Source organism: Anolis sagrei, chromosome 5 (genome assembly GCF_037176765.1).
Source record: "Anolis sagrei isolate rAnoSag1 chromosome 5, rAnoSag1.mat, whole genome shotgun sequence".
Taxonomy (NCBI): domain Eukaryota; kingdom Metazoa; phylum Chordata; class Lepidosauria; order Squamata; family Dactyloidae; genus Anolis; species Anolis sagrei.
In genome coordinates this window covers 20252465-20270598 of record NC_090025.1, presented here as the reverse complement: position 1 = coordinate 20270598, position 18134 = coordinate 20252465, and positions in this window count along the sequence as shown.

Sequence of the window (18134 nt, the reverse complement as noted above, 5' to 3'; positions counted from 1 at the left end):
AGGGCTGCTAGGAGTTGCAGTTCAACCACAGGGAAGCCAGACAATTCCCCACATAAGGGGATCTCAGAGATGAATGCTCAGTAGATAATGGATGCATTTGCAATGTAGAATCTATGCTGTGGGATCCTGGGAGTTATAGTTTGGTGAGGCATTAGATAAAGACATGTTGTTGAAGGCTTTCATGGCTAGAATTACTGAGTTGCTGTGAGTTTTCCGGGCTGTATGGTCAAGTTCCAGAAGTATTCTCTTCTGACATTTCACCCACATCTGCTGCCGTCATCTTCAGAGGTTGTGAAATCTATTGGAAACTAGGCAAGTGGGGTTTATATATCCGTGGAATGTCCAGGGTGGAAGAAAGAACTCTTGTCTGTTGGAGGCAAGTGTGAATGTTGCAATTGGCCACTTTGGTTAGGATAGAATGGCATTGCAGCTTCAAAGTTTGGCTGCTTCCTGTTTGGGGGAATCATTTTTTGGGAGCTGTTAGCTGGCCCTGATTGTTTCATGTCAGGAATTCCCTTTTTTGGGTGTTGCTCTTCATTTACTGTTCTGTTTTCAAAGTTATATGTGCTAATAGTGAGGGTGATGGAAATTAAGATATATTATATAAAGCAAAACAAAATTGAATTTGCAAATAAACAGCAAATGTTGTTGTGTTATAAACTGTGAAAAAGAAAAAGAAAAGAAAGTGATACTACAATTAGAAGACCGAAACGTTGTAATATCTGACAAAGCAAATATACAAAAGGTGTTCCAATAATATTATTCATCATTATATATATACCAAGAAATCTCCTTGGTGAAAGCAGATAAATATTTATCTAAGCAGAATTTACTAAAGATTACAGGGTATCTGTTGTAGTAGAGCCTGTTAGTAACACTGAAAGTGGTAGTATGGGTGTCAGAAGGGGGAAAAGGAGTGCTCGTAAGCAAGAGCTAGATGAGGAACAATAAAGGAAAGGATCCGGGATATACTTATGTCACCTACTGACGAAGACTCCTTTGAAGGGTTTCTGAAGGCGAAGGGTCAATGAGTGAGAAGGAGGAAGGAGATACAGTGGATGTGAATAGAGGAATTAAGAGGGTTACTCGGAGGCAGGAATCGGATGAGGAGCGACAAAGGAAGAAGATTCGGGATATACTTACTGCTCCCACAGATGAGTTTCTGTGGGAGTGGGTTTCTCTGGGAGTGATGGGTCTGGGAGTGATGGGGATGACACACTGGATTGGACCAAGGTTCAAGAGGTTCGAGATGTATGTACTCAGCCAACGTCTAGTGACACGTTTGTGGGGTTTTCTGGTGGTGGGGATTGGCAATCGGGAGATACTGCTGAGTCTTGGGGAGGTCTAAGTCTTGACAAAAGGTGGAAGAATTGGTGGGATGGGCGCTGGCATTCAGGTGTGGAGGCAAGGACAGCTGTAAGGGATGACGGCGGGGCAGAGGTCAGCTCAGCGTCGGATGATGAGGTGTAAGATAAAAGTAGGCTCTGAAATGGAGAATCTTTGCAGAAGGCAAAGTGTTGGTTTCGTGCCTTGGGTTTTGTTGCTGCCGCTTTCATGTTGGGTTTGGGTCCTGGATCTGCAGGTTGCTGTTTCCGTTCGTGTTTCAACTTGGCTTGGATACTCGTGAGTGCGGATTTCCCCTTCTTTGACTTTGGACCAGTTTTTGACTACGACTACGACTACTTTGGAACCTCACAATTTTGGACTTGGCTTACTCCGACCTCGGGCTTTGTTTGATTACGTTTCCTTCTTTGTGGCTCTTTGTTTGTTCACCCTTTACTTGCTGTGTTACTTTGCGTGACTTTTGAAGCAGTTTAGTTTAATCTGGATCTTTCTCTGGATAATCTGAATTATTGCCTTACTTTTTTTTTGAACTGGAACTTGCTGCTACTTTTAAGTTTTGACCAGGGACACTGAAGTAAGTGTCTCTGAGTCTCTTTTGCTTTGTGTTAATAAACTCTACTTTTGGACATACTCCTGAGTCTGGCTCTTTAAGGCGTCTGGGTACCGACAGTATCAGAGTACGAATGGTCCTAAAACAGTAAGGGAGATTTGTGGTACTAAGAGAAGGAATAAAACAGCAAGGCCGTGTGGCCCAGATTGTTTGCTGGCTCTTTATGACAAACGTTTTGAGAATGATGAACACTATTATGCAGAATGGAACGTTTCCTGACAGTTGAAAAGAGACTAATATAACATTATTACTAAAAAGAATCAATATTTGATATATCTATGTTGATGATCGTGCCATCACTGCTCAAGCATGGGGGAGCTTTGCTATGGTGGAACAGAAACTCTCAGAGACTTTAGGAGATCTTATTGCCTATTACAGGGAAAACCAGCTGATTCCTAATCCATCTAAAACACAACTATATGTGCTTTCCATCTTAAGATAGATACGTTTTATTGATTGGCCTATTGGCCGTATCAAAACATTTAACACAATTAACACATAGTCATACATAGTCATACATACAACATACAACCCTCGGTATAAAAGGAGTTAAAATAAACAAGCTGTTAACAAGATCTCGTTCAGGTCAAATGTCTGCGTCACCTCCACAGTTTACCCCAATTGATTCTAAATGTGCAATTCTCAGCTGTGTTGCTTTGAATAGAAAAAGGGCTGTTTTGTGTGTTATTTTAGGGTTCTGGCCGGCCAACAAAAATGAGGTTTTAATATATGGGTTCCATCTTAAGAAAAGACAAGCTTCTTGAGCTCTGATGATTACCTGGAAAGAATCCCAACGGAGCATTGCAGCACACCTAAATACCCGGGAGTTACCCTGGACCGTTCTCTGACCTACAAGAAGCACTGCCTGAAGATCAAGCAAAAAGTAGGCGCTAGAAAGAACACCATATGAAAGCTGACTGGCACAACCTGGGGATCACAACCAGACACAGTGAAGACATCTTCCTTTGTGCTTTGCTGCTCTGCTGCTAAGTACCCATGCCCAGTGTGGAACACATCTCACAATGCTAAAACAGTGGATGTGCATTATTGCAGAATATCTGCATCCTACACCACTGGAGAAATTACACTGTTTATCTGGTATTGCACCACCTGACATCCGCCAGGAAGTAGCAACCAATAGTGAAAGGATCAAGGCAGTGACATCTCCAACCCATTCCCTGTTCAAATATTAGCCAACACCTTAAATCAAGAAAGTTTTCTTAGATCTACAGAGATACTCACAGGAACACCTCAGCAAGTGAGAGTCTAAAAGTGGCAGGCTAAAACCCGGAACCTCAATCCATGGCTGATACCAAATGAGAGACTCCCTCCTGGGCACACAGAAGACTGGGAGACTTGGCGCTGAACAGATTGCACTCTGGCACCACAAGATGCAAAGCCAACCTTAAGAAATGGGACCACAAAGTGAAGTCTACAACATACGAGTGTGGAGAAGAGCAAACCACAGACCACCTATTACAATGCAGTCTGAGCCCTGCTACATGGACAATGGAGGACCTTCTTATAGCAACACCAGAGGCACTCCAAGTGGCCAGCTAAAGATCAAAGGGCATTTAGTATAATGGCAAGTATTTAAACCTTTTAAGAATACATTACAACTGTACCCTTGGTTCGTTCCTGATATGATATGACAAATAAAGAAATAAATAAAATAGAGCATTATAACAATTGAATAATGACCATAAATTGTTTTAAATTCTTTTAGCTTAAAAATGATCATTGTTTTGCAGGACTTTGTCCATAGGGACCAATGATGGTCTTAAGTGATTTCAGCTCCCCTAAACTGTGAGATTCGGAAGCCCAGAGTGCTAAGCAGCGAAAAGGTCGAAAGAAGCACAGACGGGTGTGAAGGCAAAAGCAGAGGACTTTAATTCACAATAGCCAGAGAGGATATCAGTAGAGCCAGTTCTCAAAGTACTGATATAAAGCATTGGAAAATATAGAGCATATTTATTCACTTTGATGACTATTCAGAATACCCACAATGGCCTCTGATTGGCTGAAAACGTACAGCTAGGATCTGAGCTCCCTTGACTAGGGATTCCCTCTGATAAAGGGGTCTTAATGTACCGAACAAAAGGAAACCGACTTTTAGCAAGTAGATTTACTGCCTTCACACATGTGCTAAGTGACCCCTGTACAGATGTGAAAGTCCTATACTACAGCATCCAGTCCTTTGAAATTTTAGTGCATCATTCTGGATCCTGTTCCATTCTGTTCCATTCCTACAACTGAATTAATTTGCTTTATACTTGAGGCCTTGATACCACTTGGTACTGCATCTGAAGAACTCTGTTTACATTCACAAAAGTTAATGCTAAAATAAAACCAGTCTGTCTTAAAGATGTTATATTTTTCTCCCTTTCCCTTCCCACCTTTTTGTAATACTCAAAGGGCATTGTACAATTAATCTATCTTTTTCTTAATTGAATTTTTCAGGTATAAAAAAGGTAGGAGAAATTCTGTGAAAACTCAAGAGGGCTATGAAGAAAAGACAATATCAACCCAAAAAACAAACAAACAAGTGTAGTCAGATTCCCATAGGTTTATGAGCTCCAAAAGGTTAGAAAGAAACCAAACCACTGCTTCCATAAACTGTAGCATCATTATATTCCAGGAGAGGGCAGTGCAGACCTAAATTGTTGATATTTGCATTTTCAAGAGCCAGATTTGAATGATTTTTTTTTTCATGTCAGGGGTGACTTGAGAAATTGCAAGTCGCTTCTGGTGTGAGAGAATTGGCCATCTGCAAGGATGCCCAGGGGACGATGCCTGGATGTTTTTGATGTTTTACCATCCTTGTGGGAGACTTCTCTCATGTTCCCACATGGGAAGCTGGAGCTGTCAGACAGGAGCTCACTCCGCTCCCCGGATTCGAACCACCTGACAGGGGGAGGTCATCTGCACTCTCCCCGGATTTGAACTTGCAGCCTGTTGGTCTTCAGTTCTGCTGGCACAAGGGTTTAACCCATTGCACCACCGGGGGCTCCATTTTGAATGATGAAACAAAGGGTAAGAATTAAACTTCAGAGGATATTGATTACCTTTGGGACTGCTCTTGCTTGGCACATATCACAGACCAGTTACCCATATCTCTTTTGCATTGCTTTGCAGTGGATTTCACAAATTACTCTAGGGACCTGCTTAATACAGTCCTTTCACACTACACAATGAAAATACTATGATTCCACTTTAATGGCCATGCCACCATCCTATTGAACCTTGGGATTTGTAGTTTTGATTAGCCAACTTCTGGAGAGCCATTTTTCAATCAGTTATGGATCTGTCTGACAGTCTTTCCACTAATTCCACGTTTAACATATTTGCTAATCAAAATATTATGAGGGAACCCATAAAGTGTTTGGTTGAAGTACAATAAATGATATCCACAGCATTCTAGTAACTGGTGAGTTGATGGAAAATGTATTATTTCAGCAGAAACTGTCCTTAATCCAATACTGTGTACCACTGATCATGGCATTATCAAGATAATTGCAGATAGGCTTCTGTATAACCTGTTGTAATATTTTTATGCAGCATGTCTTTCCCTGCAGAAAACCAAAGTCCTCTTCCAGCAGGCACCAGCCAATCCTCTGCAATGCCAGAAATACAGCTTAATGGTGTAACATTAGAAAATGTTGCCAATTTCTGCTACCTTGGGAGCCACCTCTCCACAAAGGTCAACATTGACACTGAAAAACAACACCGCCTGAGCTCTGCGAGTGCAGCATTTTTCTGAATGAAGAAGAGTGTGTTTGAGGACCAGTACATCCGTAGGGAGGCCAAGGTGCTTGTTTATAAAACTGTTGTCCTCCCAACCCTGCTATACGTTTACGAAACATGGACTGTCTACAGATGTCACACTCAACTCCTGGAATGATTCTATCAGCGTTTCCTCTGAAAAATCCTGCAAATCTCTTGGAAAGACAAGCGAACAAATGTCAGCATGCTGGAAGAAACAAAGACCACCAGCATTCAAGTGATGCTCCTACGCCATCAACTTTGCTGGACAGGCCACGTTGTTCGAATGCCTGAGCACCATTTCCCAAAGCAGCTACTATACTCCCAACTCAAGAATGGGAAATGTAATGTTGGTGGTCAGGAAAAGAAATTTAAATATGGGCTTAAGACAACCTTAAAAACAGTGGCATAGACACCGAGAACTGGGAAGCCCTGGCCCTTGAGCACTCTAACTGGAGATCAGCTGTGACCAGCAGTGCTGGAGAATTCGAAGAGGTATGAATGGAGGGCAAAAGGGAGAAACGTGCCAAGAGAAATGCACATCAAGCCAACCCTCACCAGGACCATTTTACCCCTGGAAATAGATGCCCTCACTGTGGGAGAACATGCAGATCAAGAATAGGGCTCCACAGCCAACTACAGACCCACCACCAAGACACTACACTTGGAGGACCATCATCCTTGGGCTACGAGGAATTCCCTAAGTAACTTTCCCTGTTAATATGGTTTATGTTAGGTGAATCCCTATCAATCTTAATTTGCAAACCAGACTCCTTGCTAAGATATCTGGTTCTGCATGGATGTATACGGTAAAACAGGCATTAAGTAGTTCTGCTTTTTCATTGTGGTCTGGTAGCATTTTGTCATTGAACAGCAGACTTATTGTCTCTTAGACTATTCCTTGCCTCAAATCTATCTGGTAAAGAAGACCCCTTTTTTGTCTTCCTTCCTTGCCTAATCAATCTCAGTTCATTTTGAGATGATAATGATGATAATATAATTTTGAGCTTTAGCTTTCCTTTTACTATTTCTTCAAGCTTGAGATAAGCATCTGTACTGTTCATTGGTGATCTATCCTTTATAATAAACACAATCTACAATATAATTGTAATCAAATCTTTAACCTATTCATTTAGAATTAAGTCTCAGATCATATTTCTTGATATGTAAACTTAGGAGGCTAGAGACTTGCTTTCATCAGAATGAGCACCAGCCCTGACCTTTAACCACTGATTTGGTGGATAGAAAGCTGATGTAACTAAGGCAACTAATTTCCTAGATCCACCTGACTTTGCTTGTCTCCTTTTTCTCCTTAACCTATTCTTGGGTTTCCAACATTGTGCAACATTCCTCCATCTAAATAGTTGTCTGTTTCCAAAATAAATACCTAGAAGCAAATGGCAAAGATCTTGTGTGGGAGGAATTGATAGTATTATGTCATGTGCTGATCCATGTTTCATATTATCTTATCACATCATGAAATTTCATCCTCCCTTAACAACCTGATGCAACATGTAGGCAACATGACTACAAGACTCTGGTCCCTGCTTTCTTTAGGTACATCTTTGGCTGAAGAAGGGATCTGATAATTTACGTGCAAATTTGTTGTATGTGTGTGTGTACAAATGCTATATTTTTGTGTAAGTGCTTTCCCCCCACAAACAATTACTAAAATGCCCCAAAATCATGACATAAAGCGAAGTCTCATGAAAAGGAAAGTCCCTCCAAATGCATTTTGGGAATGGGTTGCAGATGTTCCTACACATAATGTTTTTGTTTGCTTAGGCAAAGCTTACCTGACTTGGTTGTTTTATTTTACATATGCATTTAATTAGTTTTGAAGCAAACATCTGCTGAAATATGTTGACCTAGTCTCATGCTTTTCCTTGGTGGTGTAAGAATCCATTTGTAGTCTTTCCATATTACCTCTGACTCTGGTAACAAAGTCCTCAACAAACAAAAACACAAGTTTTTGTAAAACAAAACTATCAAAAATATTGAAGTACACAAAATCACTGAAAAATGAACAAAATATTTCTGTTATTATCATTATTATTTCCATCACCACAATCATCCCACTTTTGTCTGTTAAATGAGACTCCAAGCGGCTCACAGCATGGTACAAATTATGATGTAAAACCTACAACATATATTAAAATAGAATAAAATCCAGAACAATTAAAACAAATAGGTAACCTCACTTAAAATCATTAAAAACTGTAATCTCGTCATCTTGCCCTTTGGAGAGAAAACTATCAAAATTAATTGCTATGTGGGAGGATAAAATAAACAGAGATTATACTCCTATTTGTAAGGCACAGTTGGCTTCTTAGCTTAACTGTAACTATTAAATTTAATAGTAAATAATTAAACCATGTAGCAATGTCCCTGAAGCTTTCACGGCTTGAGGAGGAGATGAGTAACTCATATTAGCCAGGTAAGACTTCTTTTATTGCGTTTTAATTGCTGTGCTCCAGTGACATTAAACTCCAGACAGATGATACCAAAGTTCAATTGCTTTCAGGTTTTTTTTTTTTTATTCAGAAAGTCTTCTTGTTGCAATAGTTCATTTAATTTGGCAAGTTTTCCCCATGTCATTTTGGAGGCACATAGCCACAAATTGCATGTATTATTCTCTCTTCTAATGGACAAGGAGTCAAATTCATTCAGAGTTATAGTTTAATCAAATCTTCTTAGAAAAAGGAAATGTCCTGTCCTGATAATTGACAGCAGACAAAAATATCAAGGAAGCAATACTTGCTTCATACGGATTCATTTAAAATATTTTTATACCAACTTTCCAGGCAAAACCAGACACTGAAATAATACAAATAAAATATAATTAATTACACCAGTGATTGCAATGATGGAAAGGCCTTCCTCAGTTTTCCTTATAAACCTTCTCTCCCTCTATTTGATTTTTTCTTTCTTTCTTTTCTTCTTCCCTTAATTGACCTCATACCCTTCCTTTTCTCTCCTCACTCTTTCTTTCCTTCTTTCTTCCTTTCTTTGCTTTTGACTTTTTTTGGCTTTCCTACCCTCATATCTCTTCCTCTTTCCTTCCTCTTTCTTCCCTTCTTTTTTTCTTTCTTCTTTGCTCCCTTCATTCTTTCTCCCTTTCTCCTTTGCCTTCTTTTTCTCCCCCTTCCCTTCCTTCCCCTAATACAAATGTCACCACGCTGCAACCAAACTTCATCACTTCCTTTCTTTCCCAGTGAAATTGCAGTGGGCCACTTCACAGTTTATCCTTCACCTGGCCATAGCCAATCTGCATTATTCCTTTTCTTTCTGTCTTCTCTGGATCTGAAAGGAGTATTTTTTTTTTAGTTCAAACCTCTCAGATATTTTAAGTTGAGTGATGAAGGATATGTGTGCCAAATGTGGTCCAGATCCATCATGTCTTGTTGGAGTCTTTGTGGTACAAACCAAAAAACAAAGAAACATACGCACATAACTTTGACTATTATATATAGATAGCTGAGACAACACTAACTAAATGAATTTAACAGGTAAGGTGCTAAATTTAGGCAACAAAAAGTGTTCAGATATATTAGAAGAGATAACTAAGGTTGCCAGATCTAAGGCAGAGTGAGTCACTTCCAGGTGGAAGATGTGGGTACACATTCTCCAGTTCTGTTGGATTCAGCTCTGGGCAAACTTGCTCATCTAGTAGAGCGTCAGCCGTTTGATTCAAATTGCAGTGCTTAGTTGAATTAACTGCAAAATCTCTTCAGGGAGAATGTGGACTTTATCGCACAAACTAGTCATTCCACAATAGTTGCACTATAATGAATCACAGATATATACCAAGTCAAACATAGTAGAAAATAATAGAAATTGCATTACTACTATTGAGTCATGCAATTGTGCTGATTTGACAATTCATGGTTCCGTGATCTTACTTCTGCATAACCTTATTGTTGATAACTTTGAGTTTTGATTTCTGAGAAAAACATGGAATATAAATAAATAAAACAGTAACAACAGCAACCTGTTCACACCTACCTCAAACTGGCAAGAGTTCTTTCTCCTATCCTGGACATTCCACAGATATGTAAACCCAATTTTCCTAGTTTTCAACAGACCTCACAACCTCTGAGGATGCTTGCCATAGATGCAGGCAAAACATCAGGAGAGAATGTTTCTGGAACATGGCCATACAGATCGAAAAACTCACATCAACCCAACAACCTGTTCTGCATATTAGTGCAAAATCAACCAAAAGGGGGAAATGAATGGAAGCATGCAAGATCTCTTTAAGAGGAAAAATTGTATAACGACAATTTTGGTGAGAAGAGAAGCAAAGATGTAGATGCATCATAAATCAACAAGACTGGATAAATGTAGACATTCTATTTTTTTAAAGGTCAATAGAAGCAAAAAAAAATATGGCTGGTGCAACTACAACTGATGTAACTGAATGCCAATGTAGCTTAAAGGCTTGAACTAGCTAAGCCAGTTGTATAATATCAGATTCAGGCTTTTTAATGTACCGGGACACCCATCCCTGAATGCCATTGCCAAGGCCTGACTCTCTTGCGTTCATAGAGAGCGCCTGGCTCCTGTTACTAATGTCACATGCATGCTTATTGCGTATTTTCCAGCTGTCTGTGCGTGCTGGCTGGTGTCAGTCATAGAGAGTTTGTATGTGGAACGGATTCCCCTTGATGGAGATTCAATTACAGTTGAAGATTGAATTTCAGTCATCAGGGAACTCTGCAGCAAAGTTCATAAGAAACTGCTTTGTACCAGCACAGACTGTTTGCCCAAATAATAAAGCATTTGAAATGAATACTGGTTTATCCAAATATTTTTAATGTAGATTCTGGCTTTCCCTCAATGTTGAACACAATGTGGCTGGCCTGATCTTTAATCAGACGATCAAAAGATTATGCGGAGACATTGAGAGTACATTTTCCACCTGTAAATATATACCGTTACTGTCTTAAATATAAGGAACACAATCTGAAATGCAATGTTCATGCTGCCAACCAGAGGGTGCCTTGAATCCATGCAAAAGTAATCCAGCCTTGTTATATGTGTTGATCAACAGTCTGTTGAGAATGTGTTCAGTCTAAAATAAGAGGGGCTGGTGCAATGTTACAGAAAACACTGCTCTTATTTCCTCTGTGATGCAATTTTGAGCAAGAGTTTCAAGCTTCACCAATGTGTGCATAAATGGGAAAGGCTACATAAATTGAATGAATCAGAATGTGAGAAGGTGAGAGGAAGAAGGAGAGTTCACACAATGGTCAATGGATGGAGAACTGGTTGAGCCACAATAGTCCTTATATCTCATGTTAAAAAAATCTCTAGACTTAAATTCCCATCAGCCTCCAACCCCATGGCCAGCAAATTGCAAAGGTATATGGAGGTTGTAATCCAAAATATTTTCCCAGCTTTGTATTATATCCAATGTTGTAGTTGGGGAGGGGGCATGAAGCCATTGCTTCTCCAAATGAGAATTCTTTTTCCTCCAATTGAATTTCCTCTCAGTGTCAAAATTTATTGCACTGCAGTGTAAGAGTGCGAAAATCATTTGAACCTGAGGCCCCATCTAAAGTGCCACATGATGCCATTTCTGAATCCAAATTATCTGTTTTGAACTTGATTATATAACAATGTAGGCTCATACAATCCAGTTTAAAGCAGATAATCGGGATTCAGAAACTGGATTATATGACACTACAGATCCAGCCTGGATCTCTTCCATTTGCCGTGTTTGTATTCCCTTGGTAACTGTGCTTGACCCATTATTTGGATGCCTAAACTCTATTTCTAAATGTCCAGCCAAACATTTAAGAAACTGGAATGCTAGAAATTGAGAGATTGAAGGACAATTTGACTCAAATAGTCAAATCCCCTTGACTCAACCTCTCTCTCTCATTTGTAATGGACTGTGATTTTTTTGGGAGGGGAAAAAAAACACCATTATTTTGCTGTTCTGAGTGGGTGGTATGGTGTAGCTATTTTCTCTTCCCTTCCTTATACAGTAATATTGGGAATAATGCAGCCTCCCGTATGAAATAAAATTGCAACGTCCAGCATTTTTCATTATTGGCTAAGGCTGCTGGGAACTAAGATTCAATAATATCTAGGAGGATTTCAAAATTTCCACACTTGCCAAAATGGGTTGGCTTTTGTAAAGTAAAAGAAAGAAATGGGGGCAAGAGAGGGTTACAAAAGGGTGTGATGTTGGCTCAGGTAAAGGTTTCCCCTGACATTAAGTACAGTTGTCTCCGACTCTGGGGGTTGGTACTCCTCTCAATTTCTAAGCCGAAGAGCTGGTGTTGTCCATAGACACCTCCAAGGTCATGTGGCCAGCATCACTGCATGGAGTACTGTTAACTTTTCGCAGAATCGGTAGCTATTGATCTACTCATATTTGCATGTTTTCAAACTGCTAGGGTTGGCAGAAGCTGGGCCTAACAGCAGAAGCTCACCTGCTCCACGGATTCAAATTGCCAACCTTTAGTCAGCAAGTTCAGCAGCTCAGCGGTTTAACCTGCTGCTCCACCAGGGCCCTGATGTTGTCTCAATCACCCATAAAATTCAATGATTAAGTCAGGGTGATGGTACGATAAAAGCTGTTTGAAACCACTCGACATCTAGTAGATAATACTGTGATAGCAAATCATATAATACACTGTGGGATACATACTTACATCTTTCTTATCTGAGTTATAACAACAATACAATGTGAGACAAGTCAGAGAATTATTTATGACTCTAGCAGTGGGATTCATGCATAACTGTACCCTGGACTGAAGCCTAGAAGTGAATGATATTTTCCAAGGGACAGGATTGGAGTGAGATTGTTTTGTAAAGGAATGCATGTTAAAGAGCCGGGCATGCTCAGAGAGAGTTAGATAATCCAAAGAGGCACTGCGTCTTGTCCGTTGTTGTATCTCTTTTTAGCCATTTTTAAAAGACAGATTTCAATTATGAGTTGGGGTTTTTTCTCTTCTGGGTTTAAGAAAAGAAAGCACTGTGGCTTTAAGACTTTAAATGACCCACTTCCTAGTCCAAAACATTTTGCATTCTGAGCCAGATGGCAAGAAAGCAGCACTCTGCGAGCCATGGAGATAAACCCACTGGAATATCTATCTATATATCTGTTTTTGTTGGAAAAGCAGGAGAAGAGAAAATGATAGGAGTTGTAGTTTAAGCCCAAACTCAAAAGAGGGATTTGCAGGCCAAATGAATCTGTTGTTGGATTCCATAGCATTCAGCCATGGCAGTTAAAGTGGTGTCAAACTGCATTAATTCTACAGTATAGAACAAACCACAATCTCCTCTAATCTCAGAGATCTGTGGAATTGTCTGATCTCCCTGTTGTTGAACTTCAACTCCCAGCAGCCCCAGCATCTGCTAGGAACTATAAGACAAAATCTGGTGGTCCTCATGGGCTGACATGGTCCTTCAGATCTTGCTGGACTACAGCTCCCAGCATTTCCTATCACAGGCGTGTTGGAAAGCGCCAAGGCAATTAAACAATATATGGAGGGCAACATGATTCTCGCCATTATGAGAAATGAATTACTTGTCGCTTGTTGTAGGTTTTTTCAAGCTATATGGCCATGTTCTAGAGGCATTCTCTCCTGACGTTTCGCCTGCATCTATGGCAAGTATCCTCAGAGGTAGTGAGGTCTGTTGGAACTAGGAAAATGGGTTTGTATCTGTGGAATGACCAGGGTGGGACAAAGAACTCTTGTCTGTTGGAGCTAGGTGTGAATGTTTCAACTGACCACCTTGATTAGCATTTGATGGCTTGGCAGTGCTTGAGGCAATCTTTTGTTGAGAGGTGATTAGATGTCCTTGTTTGTTTCCTCTCTGTTGCTTTCCTGTTGTAATTTTAGAGTTTTTTAAATACTGGTAGCCAGATTTTGTTCATTTTCATGATTTCCTCCTTTCTGTTGAAATTGTCCACATGCTTGTGGATTTCAATGGCTTCTCTGTGTAGTCTGACATGGTGGTTGTTAGAGTGGTCCAGCATTTCTGTGTTCTCAAATAATATGCTGTATCCAGGCTGGTTCATCAGGTACTCTGCTATGGCTGACTTCTCTGGTTGAAGTAGTCTGCAGTGCCTTTCATGTTACTTGTGTTCTTAATTCCCATCTAGTAGGCAGGGAAGCACATCTGTTCCAATTCATCCACCCCTTTGCATTTCAATGGCAAGATTGGAGTTATATTGCATCAGGCACTGCCCAAAGGGATACATAATCTGCATTTCCTCAGGGAGGCTGGACTTCAAAAGTATAGATTCAACTGCATTTTGCAAGCACATGGAATGCATGGACTGGTGAATGGACAGCTATTATTCTTTAAATCTAGCAAGTTGTGATTTATGATGTTAGTAGTGACCCCGACACACCTTGAGAGCCACCCTTCCTCACCTCATCCAATTTGTTCCAATGGGCCCTAGCTATTGAGTGTGACGAGGACTGCTGTTTGAAGAAGGCGGAATGCATTAACTTCTATGGCATGAGTAGAGAATGAAATACCTGCCGAATGAGTCACCCGGGGGCATGACCCAACAGGTTGCGTGTTCCTATGGGGCCAGCTAATCACCCTAGTTAAAAATAGCCAGCTCCTTAGCTTTTCCAGTATCTCAGAAGAGGGATTTTCACCAGGTATCACTTGTTCTGCAGCTAATGGGAAGTGGCAGGATTTATGTGTAGATGGAAAACAATGGGAAATGGGTGGAGGAGAGTTGTTTACATTGCATAGGGTGCATCTATAGCAGCCTTTCTCAACCTGGGGGACAGTTGTCAGAGGGGTCACCAAAGACCATCAGAAAGCACAGTATTTTTGTTGGTCATGGGGGTTCTGTGTGGGAATTGGCCCAATTCTATCATTGGTGTGGTTCAGAATGCTCTTTGATTGGAGGTGAACCATAAATCCCAGCAACTACAACTCTCAAATGTCAAGGTCTGTTTCCCCCAAACTCCACCAGTGTTCATATTTGGGCATATGTATTAGTGCCAAGTTTGGTCCAGAGTACTCTCTGGATGTACTTATTTGTTACATCCTTACTTAGGCGATCCCTTGTTGTCCGAGTAGGATTGTCCTCCAAGATCGGTGTACTGGCGTTGGGTCCGTAGGTGACTGTGGAGCCCTATTCTCCCACAGTGAGGGCATTGGTTTCCAGGTGGAAGGCGGTCCCAGTTGGGATAGGCTTGACGTGCCTTCCTCTTGGCACATTTATCTCTTTTTCTCTCCATTCGTGCCTCTTCAAATTCTACAGCACTGCTGGTCACAGCTAACCTCCAGCTGGAGCAAGGTCTCTGGATGTAGGTGAACGACAACTCCAAAACTCAAGGCAAATGCCCAACAAATCCTTCCAGTATTTTCTGGTGGTCATGGGAGTTGTGTGTGTCAGGTTTGGCTCAATTCCATTGTCCATTGTCCAACCGGACCTTGAACCGATGCTTGGTCGCTGTGTTGGACTGGATGAGGGCTAACAAATTGAAATTGAATCAAGACAAGACAGAGGTCCTCCTGGTCAGTCGAAAGGCAGAACAGGGCATAGGGTTACAGCCTGTGTTGGATGGGGTTACACTCCCCCTGAAAACACAGGTTTGCAGCTTGGGAGTGATCCTGGATTCATTGCTGAGCCTGGAACCCCAGGTTTCGGTGGTGGCCAGGGGAGCTTTTGCACAATTAAAACTCGTGCACCAGCTGTGCCCGTACCTTGGGAAGTCTGATCTGGCCACGGTCGTCCACGCTCTGGTTACATCCAGAATAGATTACTGCAACGCGCTCTACGTGGAAACTTCAGCTAGTCCAATGGGCAGCAGCCAGATTACTAACTGGGGTGACATACAGGGAGCATACTACCCCCCTGTTGTGCCAGCTCCACTGGCTGCCAGTCCATCTCCGAAGCCCAATTCAAAGTGCTGGTTTTGACCTATAAAGCTCTATACGGTTCTGGCCCAGCCTACTTGTCTGAACGTATCCACCACTATGTCCCATCTCGTAATCTAAGATCATCCGGGGAGGCCCTGCTCTCACTCCCGTTAATTGAACAAATGCGTCTGGTGGGGACGAGACAGGGCCTTCTCGGCAGTGGCCCCTCGCCTATGGAACACACTCCCAAATGAGGTAAGATCTGCTCCCTCCCTCCTGGCTTTTAGAAAGAAATTAAAGTCATGGCCTTGGGACCAGGCCTTCGGGCAGTAGATGTTTGTAGAATTTAAAGGACATGGATTAGAATGACAATACGACTGGCGAGACTATTTTTTATTATTTATTGTTTTAATGATTGCTTATGTACTGTCTAATTATGATTTATGTTTAATTGTGGTTTTATTATTGTGGTTGTTATGGTTTGGCATCGTGTCAGTGTCCAATGTATGACATTGAAGTTTTGTCAGTTTTGTGTAAACCGCTTTGAGTCCCCCTAGTTGTGAGAAAAGCGGTACAGAAATACTGTAAATAAATAAAATAAATAAAATTGTTGGTGGAGTTAAGAATGCTCTTTGATTGTAAGTGAACTATAAATCCCAGCAACTACAACTCCCAAATGATACAATCAATTCCCGCCAATCCCACCAGTATTCAAATTTGGGCATATTGGGTATTTGTGCCAAATTTGGTTCAGTGAATGAAAACACATCCTGCATATCAGATATTTACATTACAATTCATAACAGTAGCAAAATTACAATTATGAAGTAGCAACAAAAATAATTTTATGTTTTGGGGTCACCACAACATGAGGAACTGTATTAAGGAGTCGTGGCACTAGGAAGGTTGAGAACCACATATGTAGTGTCTGAATGAATGCAGTTTGGCACCACTTTAACTGCCATGGAAGCCAGGGAGTTGTAGTTTTATAAGGTCTTGAGCAGTCTTATAGAATCCTTGAGTTGGAAGAGACCTCGTGGGCCATCCAGTCCAACCCCATTCTGCTAAGAAGCAGGAAATGTGTGTTCAAAACACCCCCAACAGATGGTCATTCAGCCTCTGTTACAAAGCCTCCATAGAAGGAGCCTCCCAGAGGTGCAAACTACAACTTCCAGGATTCGATAGCATTGCAGCCATGGTAGTTAAAGCACTATCAGACTCCATTGAGTCATGGAGGTGAAAGTGGTTATTTATTTATCGTGTCAGGGCAACCAGTCAATTATATTACATTTCTAACAGAACAAAGCATACAAACAGACAAAATACAAAATTTGTGAGCTTGGTAGTTGATTAAATGTCCTTTGACCAGTATCTGGCCACTTGGAGTGCTTCTGGTGTTGCTGCAAGAAGGTCCTCCCTTGTGCATGTGGCAGGGCTCAGGTTGCATTGCAGCAGGTGGTCAGTGGTTTGCTCCTCTCCACACTCGCATGTCGAGGATTCCACTTTGTGGCCCCATTTCTGAAGGTTGGCTCTGCATCTCGTGGTGCCAGAGCGCAGTCTGTTCAGTGCCTTCCAAGTTGCCCAGTCCTCTGTGTGCCCAGGGGGGAGTCTCTCATCTGGTATCAGCCATTGATTGAGGTTCTGGGTTTGAGCCTGCCACTTTTGGACTCTCGCTTGCTGATGTGTTCCAGCGAGTGTCTCTGTAGATCTTAGAAAGTTATTTCTTGATTTAAGTCGTTGACGTGCTGGCTGATCGATGCGTTTGAAGTGGTAGGATCCTTAGGGGCAAGTGACCATGTGCTCCTGCAATTTGAGGTACAAAAGAAGGCCGAAACGAAGACAAGTCAAACCCGCATTTTGGACTTTAGGAGAGCTGATTTCCAAAAAATGAAGGAAACACTGAGCAGCATTCCGTGGACATAGATACTAAAAGACAAGGGAGTCCTCGTGGACAACAAGTTAAACATGAGCCAACAATGTGATGTGGCGGCAAAAAAAGCCAATGGGATTTTGGCCTGCATCAATGAGCATAGTGTCTAGATCTAGGAAAGTAATGCTACCCCTCTATTCTGCTTTGGTTAGATCACACCTGGAATATTGTGTCCAATTCTGGGCACCACAATTCAAGAGAGATATTGACAAGCTGGAATGTGTCCAGAGGAGGGCGACTAAAATGATAAAAGGTCTGGAGAACAAGCCCTATGAGGAGCGGCTAAAGGAGCTGGGCATGTTTAGCCTGAAGAAGAGAAGGCTGAGAGGGGATATGATAGCCATGTATAAATATGTGAAAGGAAGCCACAGAGAGGAGGGAGCAACTTGTTTTCTACTTCCCTGGAGACTAGGACGCGGAACAATGGCTTCAAACTACAAGAGAGGAGATTCCATCTGAACATGAGGAAGAACTTCCTGACTGTGAGAGCCGTTCAGCAGTGGAACTCTCTGCCCCGGAGTGTGATGGAGGCTCCTTCTTTGGAGGCTTTTAAACAGAGGCTGGACGGCCATCTGTCAGGGGTGATTTGAATGCAATATTCCTGCTTCTTGGCAGGGGGTTGGACTGGATGGCCCAGGA